Genomic DNA, 9,082 nt, shown 5'->3' on the forward strand with positions numbered 1-9,082 from the left:
TTTGGATAGAGCGTAGGCCTGCGGACTGAAAGGTCCCAGGTTCGATTCCGCCGGTCAAGGGCATGTACCTTGGTTGCGGGCACATCCCCAGTAGGGAGTGTGCAGGAGGCAGCTGGTCGATGTTTCTCTCTCATCGATGTTTCTAACTCTCTATCCCTCTCCCTTCCTCTCTGTAAAAAATCAATAAAATATATATATATATTTTTAAAAAAGATTAAATGAGGCAATGCATGCAAAACCCATAGCAAAGTGCTTGGCATATAATAAGCACTCAATAAATGAGAGCTAATATTATTATTACTACTATTAGTATCACCATCATTTTCAGAGAGGGAGGTATACCATATTTTGTTTTTTGTTTTTAAATATATATTTTTATTAATTTCAGAGATGAAGGGAGAGGGAGAGAGAGAGAGAAACATCAATGAGAGAGAATCATTGATTGGCTGCCTTCTACACTCCCCCTACTGGGAATTGAGCCCACAACCTGGGCATGTGCCCTTGACTGGAATTCAACCTGGGACCCTTCAGTCCACAAGCCAATGCTCTATCCACTGAGCCAAACTGGCTAGGGCTGTTGTTGTTTACTTTTTATTTGTATATTTGGAATTTCTTGTATATTTTGGAGCTTAACCTTGTATCAGATATATGGTTTAGAAATATTTTCCCCATTCCATAGTTTGCCTATTTTCCTTGTTTCTTTTGCTGTACAAAACATTTTAGTTTGATGCAATCCCACTTGTTTATTTATTATTTTGTTGCTTGTACCTTTGTTGTCATATCCATAAAATCATTAGAAAAATCAATGTCATGAAGATTTTCCCCTATATTTTCTTCAAGGAGTTTTACAGTTTCCAGTCTTAAATTTAAGCCTTTAATCCATTATCTTTTCCCCACTGTTGATTTTTAGCACCTTTACGAAGACGCAGTTGATGGTATACGCATGGAATTATTTCTGGGCTTTCTGTTCTTTTCCATTGATTTGTCTGTCTTTATGTCAGTACCATACTGTTTTGATTACTGGGATTCTGTAATATATTTTGAAGTAAGCAAGTGTGATACCTCCAATTTTGTTCTTCTTTCTCAAGATTGATATGAGTATTCATGGTCTTTTCTGGTTCTGTATGAATTTTATCATTGTTTTTCCTATTTCTGCAAAAAATAACTTTGGGATTTTGATAGTGATTGCATTGAAACTGTAGATCACTTTGGTAGTATGGACATTTTAACAATATTAATTCTTCCAATCCAGGAGCACAGGGTGTTTTTCCACTTGCTGTGTCTTAATTTCTTTCATGAATGTATTATAGTTTTCAGTATACAAAATTTTCACCTCCTTAGTTAAGTTTATCCCTATTTTATTCTTTTTGGTGCTATTGTAAAGGGGATAATTTTCCTATTTTTCTTTCAAATGGTTCATTGTTAGTGTATAGAAATGCAACTGATTTTTTAATGTTGATTTTGTATTCAGCAACTTTACTGAATTTGTTTGTTTTACCAATTTTTATGAAGTTTTTAGGATTTTCTATATGTAAGACCAAGTCATCTGCAAAGGCAGACAATTTAACTTTGTCCTCTCTTATTTGTATGCCTTTTATTTCTCTTTCTTGCCTAATTGCTCTTGCTAAAACTTCCAGTACTACCTACAATAGGAGTGGCAAGAATGAGGATTCTTGCCTTACTCCTGATTTTAGAAGTAAAGTTTTCAATTTTTCACAATTCAGTAAATATTAGCTGTGGGCTTGTCATATATAGTATTTATTATGTTGAGGTACGTTCCTTCTACACCTAGTTTGTTGAGAGTTTTTATCATGAAAGGGTATTGAATTTTGTTAATTGCTTTGTCTGCATCTATTGAGGTGATCATGTGATTTTCATCCTTTATTCTATTAATGTGGTATATCCCATTAACTGATTTTCATGTGTTGAAACATCCTTGCAGCCCAGGAACAAATCTCACTTGGTCATGGTTTATATAACCCTTTTAATGTGCTGTTAGATTTGGTTTGCTGCTATTTTGTTGAGGATTATTTTTAATAACTGGTTTTGCTTTATTCAGCAGTTCACATATGACAGCCCCAAACCCAACACTTAGATTTTTCTCTCCTCTGAATTTTTTTTTCAGATCTATGTCAACAGAGACCATTTTTCCCAGTAGCATATGCAGTCTGATCCTCATGTGGTGGGGACATGCAGAGCCTCAAAGACCCTGGCTCTCCAGCACTGGAACCTAGGTCCTCCCCTTGGATTGCACCCATGTCTGTCTGTGCTGGGGCTTTGTCTTGGTCCCAAGATCGTGAGGTGTCCTTGGGCCAGGAATACCAAACATGTTCCATGTATGTGCCAATTCTGAATGAACATTGGCGAGCTGCCTGGAGCCCAGGGGTGACACTAGTGAGGTCGGCAGTGCCTAGGTTCCATTACAAAGAATGTGGTGCTTATCTGGCTATGTCTGCCATAGCAATACCCACTTGACATGTTTGGAATGGGGATATTGGGAGAACAGGCTTCATGCCAGCCACCAGCTCAATTCAGAAAGGGGCAAAGCGTTCATTCCATCCTTGCCTTGAATGGTTATTCTTCCTGGCCCGGTGGCAGTCTGAAGGCTACAAAGCTGTAAGTGGCTTCCACAGGCCCTAGATGGAACAGCATAAGCCCAAGCTAGAGGGAGTTTGGAAGGGCAGCCTCTGCAGGGCCCCAAGGGGATCTGCACATTGCAGGTCCTCCTCTGGAGGCAGTTTCATCCAGGCAAAGACAGCTGGATGGCTGTCAAAATGAGTTAGATGCAACTTGAGTGTAAAAACACTTCCATGGCACTTACATAGAAATAACTTTAATCTCTAGATAAACTCTCAATAATTTGTAGTCCAAACTAAAAAAGTTTATCTTCAATATGCTACTGAGAAGCTAAAATAGAGTAAAATGATAGTCTTACTTTAGTCAAGTTCCAGAATGAGGGCACACTACTTTGAAAAGCACTGTCTCAGCAGAAAACTCAAGGGTGTGTATAAAAGAATGTTTCTAGAAAATACCAAAGGCATCAAACATAACACAAATCTGGCCTTTCATTTCTCCTTGGTGCCACTCCATTCCCTGGGCAGGGAGGCTACTTCATCCAGCTGACTTTGCGAATGTCACAGTGTTCCATGAGTGTGTCCAGTCATCTGTTGAAGTTGTCCACTCTTTGCTTGTGGGTTGCAGAGCCTTTCTTTAGGATCCTTTCCAATTACTGCTTCTCCTACATCTTCTCAAAGGCCTTCTTGGATGGAGTCTGCTTGTCCAGGCTGCGCCTCTTCTCATTCTCTTTGCTCGTTCCCATGGCTTCCAGGAGTTTTGGCTTGTCTTTGTCCTTCTTTTTCTTCTTCTGCTTGATCATGTAATCGCTGTGATGCCTTTCAGCTTCAAGAGCCCCTTTAGGACCTGCTCACCATAGTGCCTGTAAGCGCTTGTTGAGGATTTTTGTGTCTATATTTATCAGTTTTCTTTTGTAGTGATGTCTGTCTGGCTTTGACATCAGGGTAATGCTGGTCTCATAAAGTGAGTATGAAAGTGTTTTTCCTCTTTAATTTTTTGGAAGAGTTTGAGAAGGACTGGCATTAATTATTCTTTACATTTATTTTTAAAAATACACTGATAACTTAATGTAATTAAAACTAGTTTTCCATTTGTAATATAAAGTATTGTGTTCGTGGTGGTTACCGGGTTGTGGGGGAGAAGGTGGTCCTAATATGAGGTGACAGGAGACTTGACTTTGTGTGGTGGACACATGGTATTATATACAGATTTTGTAACTTAGAAATCCACAGTGAAACCTATATGTTCATGTTGACCAATGTCACCCAAATAAAATTTAATTTAAAAAAGTAGTATTCTGATAAGGGATCCAGAGGCGTTAGCAGACTGCCAAAGGAAGCCAGGCATAAAAAGGTTAGGAAGCTCTATGATGCATTAATTCACTGAATACTCACAACCACCAGCCCCTGACCACCCAGTCTTTACACAGGAGTACAATGGGGAACAGAAGTCATACAGCCAGTAGTGGGGCTGAAATTTGAACTCAGACAGTCTGAGTCTAGTAGAGTCCATGCTCTTCTTAGTAAATATCCTATACTATAGTACCTTTATTGTGTCATTATCCACATATTATAGTTGAGGAAACTGGTTCTTTTTTATAAAGGAGGAAGCTGAGGGTTGTTGTGAGTAGTAAAATGAGCATTTCTTGAGCACCTAATGTGACAGACTCTCTCTATATATATATCCCATTTTATCCTCTTAATAACTGTCAGTGTTTTGATTGATGAATGAACTAAGACCCAGGGAGGGTAAAGCAGTAAAGTAACTTGCTCAGGATCACATTGCTTTGAAGTCATGGAATCCTTGTCTGCTAACTTTCAGAGTTTCTCTCTATATTTTCCTCCCTCTCTCTCTTCTACATTGTGCTACATAATTAGTATGCAAATTATCTCCTGCAATCCTGAGGTCTTATTTCATTCATAGGCTTTTCAGTGAGGGGAAAATATTGCAAAGAAATATTCATGGCATCTTTCCTACTAAAACCAAGAAATTTGTCATCAAAACAGGTGGACTAAATTAGTGTAGATTTGCACGATGAATTGTTAAGAAAAAATTTTCAAGTGAGGCTTAAGAATGTCACAAAATCACATGTAAGAACGAAATTTTAAAATAAAGTAGTAGATTTATATTATGATGAATGTTTCAAAGTGAAAACAAAATACTGGCAAAGGATATTTTGAAGCAAGGAAATTCACATCAACGTAAAGAAATTTGTAAAAAAAGAATTGTAATACATTATGTTGCAAACCTGTTTCAAAGATTTCATATAAAATGGTTTAAACAATAGTGACTTAACATCAGAAAGTATACTCTTGCTCAATTACTTGCATGATTTTTTTAGTAAACTTCAAATCAAAGCAAAGTTTAAAGTATTTTGTATCAGTTTCAATTTACAAAGTCAGGGAAACAGATATGGATAGGAAATTTTTTTTCTAGGTAAGAATCCCTTAGATTTGAACTGTTTATACTTACAAAATACAGTGCCGTTCAGACACTGCTTAAGCTTTTCCTTAGCAATAATGCTCAAGTGGGTTCTAAGAGAATGCAAAAACCCTGCTCCCAGAAAGCCTTTTCTATTAGCTGCCTGCTTCTTCCTGCTAGGAGACCTTGGTTTCCCAAGGCTTTCAGTGGTCACAAACCATGCTTCTAATGCAACTAAAAGATTCATCTTCACGGACACTTAATGATGCCGAGTGTGTCATTACGACAAAAACAAACAAAACCTTGTGTCTTCAGAAAGGAAATCTGGGGCCTCATGGTCATGAAATGAACACAGAGGACTGAAATGAAATAGCCTATATTTGAAGAAGCCCTCCAGGATTCTATGGGGTGTAGGGAAAGGAGCCTTGGATTTGCATTTGACAGATTTTAGTTCTGCCTCTGTAACATTTAGCCCCTCTGAATCTCAGCTAATTTGTTTGTTCAATGGCATTGGAATCCACCAGCAGCAGATCCAGCCATTTATTTATTCAATACCATGTACCAGGTCCTGTGTTCAGTATTGGGTGGTTGTGGTAAACAATGCATGTGAGCCATGCATGTGAGAAGATAACTTACTGGTGTTATGTAAGGTATCATCGTTATTACATTTCATCATCTCAGTGTCTCTGAAGCCTCCCTCTTCATTCTCCTCAGTTTGTCTTATTTATATTTTGAACAATGTTTGTTGATATTGTCTCTAAGTATATAAATAATTTGTGACCCTATTCAGTGATCTGGAAAACGCAAGAAGGTACAAAGAGGAAAAATAAAACACTCATAATAACGTTCAAAAGAGACAATGCCACACAGTCAAAAATACTTATTAGACAATTGCCTAAACGGGAACAGAAACCCATTTGATTGAACCACACATCTATGCATGCGTCCTTCCCATGTCCATTCAATTTCTGCCCCTTCCAATCAATAAGCAGTGTCAGACACTGTAGGTAGGTGCTGGGTCTGTGAGGAGCATGGCATGGCATGGTGTAGAACCAAAGTCATCTGCATTCCCTGACCTGCAGCTGCTCCCCAGAAAAGGAGCAGAGAACACTTTGTTGGCTGTCCCCGCAGTATGCCCGCTACCCACAGAACTGGGGAACCCAGTGGATTCAAGGACTCGCTTCATCTGGAGGGCCCTTACTCGAACCTGGAGATTCCTGTATTTCTAAGAAAAGTGCCTAATCTGTGGCTGGCGGCCCTTACAGACCCTCACATCCCCTCCCCCTTCCCCTCCCCCCTTGCATCCCTCTCCTAGGCAGCTTTTCGCTCACTCGCTTGTTGGCTTGGGATTGGATCAATGCAGTGGAGTGCTCTTTGCTAGGCCTTCTACCCTGTGATCGCCCAGCCTGGGGCTTTAGGGGCCGAGCATATCAATTCAAACCCACTGAACTGTATTTCCCCAGCCCCGGGTCCGCCCCTGGCCTTTGTGCCGCACCCGCCCCGCCCCCTTTGCTCACTCTCCCTTCATGCTTTGTTTGGCAAACACAAAACGCCCGGCCCAGCAGCGGGCCCTTTTCAAGCTTAGCAGCCAGCACTCGAAAACGCTGAGAGGCGTGGGTACCTGGTAACACCTCCAGGGACCGGACTGAGTGGGCGCCCAGCTGCCTGAGCCCCCATCGAGCGCGCCTCCACCCCAACCAGCACCAACCCATGAGATGGCAGGGCCAGAATTGGGGCTTCCCCATCACACTACCCAGGATGGCCCGGAATCAAAACTTCTTCCAGGCGCAGGGGTTCCCTTTGAAAAGCTGGGGCATTTGGGGGCCCCTTACCCTCCCTTTTGTGTTTTAAATGGCCCAAAAGTTCTCAGGCCCAGGGTTTAGAGGCCTGAGAACTGGTTTGGATAATATCCCCAGAGCTCTAACCTCAGTAGCCTGCACAATGGCCACTAATGACTGCAAAAGTTGTGGCTCCCAATAAATAAATAAATAAATAAATAAATAAATAAATAAATAAAATAAAAAGCAGCAACATAGGCAGCAACAGCAGCTACCATTTATTGACTGCTTACAATGTGCCAAGTATCATGCTAAGTGCGTTACAAACATGGTAACATTTACTTAATTTACAACAACTTGGTGCTACGGAGATTAGGGCCTCTTTTTGTTGACAAGGAAGCTAAGGATCAGAGACTAAGAAGCTTGCTCCTAAACCTTAAGAAATGTCCCCAGTTTAATATTCCCATTACTTAAATAGTGGAATCTGTTATCTTTTAGTTCATATCAAGAAATTGTTATTTTCCATTCCTAAACATGCCATCCACTGTTGTTCTTTTGCCAGTTGTCTTCATAAGCAGAGTTGAAGAAACTTTTTAAGTGTTGTCATATAATAATTATGATTAGAATAGACACACTTTGTTGAAGGTTTATGGTACTTAACCAAGTTATTAAATACATCTTTTCATTGGCTCCTCACAACCATCTTCTCTTGTGGGTTCTGCTATTGTATCCATTTTACAAGAGGGGAAACTCAGTAACCTGAAGTCACTTGTCCAATGTCACACAGCCAGTGAGGACTTGGTAGAGCCAAGGCTTGTTTGAATGCTTATTCTCCAAAACATTCATTAGGTGATATTGCCTTTTATTATTACTAATTATGTTTTAATTTCTACATTTCTTCAAAGGATGGCCTTTCATTTTCCAAAAATTGCCTTTCAAGTTAACGGACAGTCACTTGATTCATGTTATTTAAAGACCCATTGGGAAGATTAAAAATGGTGGCACAGTAGGTGAATGCTGCACAGACATGCTCCCATGAACAAGCTGGAATTACAACTGAAATATGGAAAGGCTTCCAGAATAATCAACAGAAAACTCACAAAAGAGAACCCTGACACCCAAGGACTGAAGGTGGAGACCACATAGAGACTGGTAAGAGGGGCAGTGGAGTGAAAGGGCTGGCCAGGTGCCCACAGACAGGAACTGAAGACCCAGAGAGATATCTCAGTTGGGGGGGGGCAGGGGTGCCACTGGGATCTAATCCCCAAGCTGGGCTCCCCAGCAGAGAGCACCAAATATGAGGAGGGTACCAACATAACATCTAGCTGTGAAAAGCAGCAGGGTGCTGTCTGCCAGGGAGTGGCAACTGAAAGTTCGGGCACCCTCTTGAAGGGCCAATGCACAAAAATTCCCTGTGGAGCCACCCATTTTGTGCTCTGGCAGAGGGAAGTGGAATGGAGCTGTGAGAGCAGAAGCAGGACTGGGGACTCGCGGGATAGAGCTTAGAAGGCAGATACCCCAAGTTTCCTGGGCTGAGTCATTCCCTCATGCAGCAGAGGACATCTTTCCCACATACACTTTTGCCTTGCCTGGGGGGAAGACAGTCGACACACCCTATTGGAAAACACCTTGCCCTGAAGCCACTTAAGAGATGAAAAGTAACAATTAGCCTCCAGGTAGAAGCAACTGCCCCACCCTGTTGAAAAAAAACTCTCACCACACCTGAGGATGATTGCCTGGGGCTATTCAAGTCAGAATCCTTTTAGTCTGTAGACAGAGGCAGTCACTGGAGGCCTTGAGTCTTTGCCTGATCCAATTATCAGAAATAGCCTTTAACACTCTCCTGCACTAGAGATTGAGAGGTGTAGAGGATCTACCTAATACATAGTCACAAACCCAGAGAGACAACCAAAATGAGGAGACAAAGAAACAACCCTCAAATGAAAGAACTTGAGAATTCTCTACAAGAAGAGATAAATGAAGCAGAGATAAGAAATTTATCTGAAACAGAGTTCAGAGTAATGATGATAAAAATGCTAAACAGTATGAAAAAAGATATAGTAACTATGAAAAAAAGAACAGTCTGAGATAAAGAATGACATTACACAAATAAAGAACACACTGGAAGGAATACACAGCAGATTAGGGGAAGTTGAGGGCCAAATCAGTAAATTAGAAGACAGAGTTGAAAATATAACTCACTCAGAGAACCAAAATGAAAAAAAAATTAAAAAACAGGACCACAGCTTAAGGGAGCTGTGGGACAACGTGAAACATAACAATATTAGAATAGCAGGTGTGCCAGAAGA

At 40.7% G+C, this 9,082-nt stretch overlaps 1 pseudogene; it reads right to left on the bottom strand.

Moving 5' to 3' along the window:
* Nucleotides 1-3,106: 3,106 nt before the first annotated feature.
* Nucleotides 3,107-5,652, bottom strand: LOC106694381 (annotated as a pseudogene).
* Nucleotides 5,653-9,082: the final 3,430 nt, after the last annotated feature.

Source organism: Myotis lucifugus, unplaced genomic scaffold (assembly GCF_000147115.1).
Source record: "Myotis lucifugus unplaced genomic scaffold, Myoluc2.0 scaffold_2, whole genome shotgun sequence".
Taxonomy (NCBI): Eukaryota; Metazoa; Chordata; class Mammalia; order Chiroptera; family Vespertilionidae; genus Myotis; species Myotis lucifugus.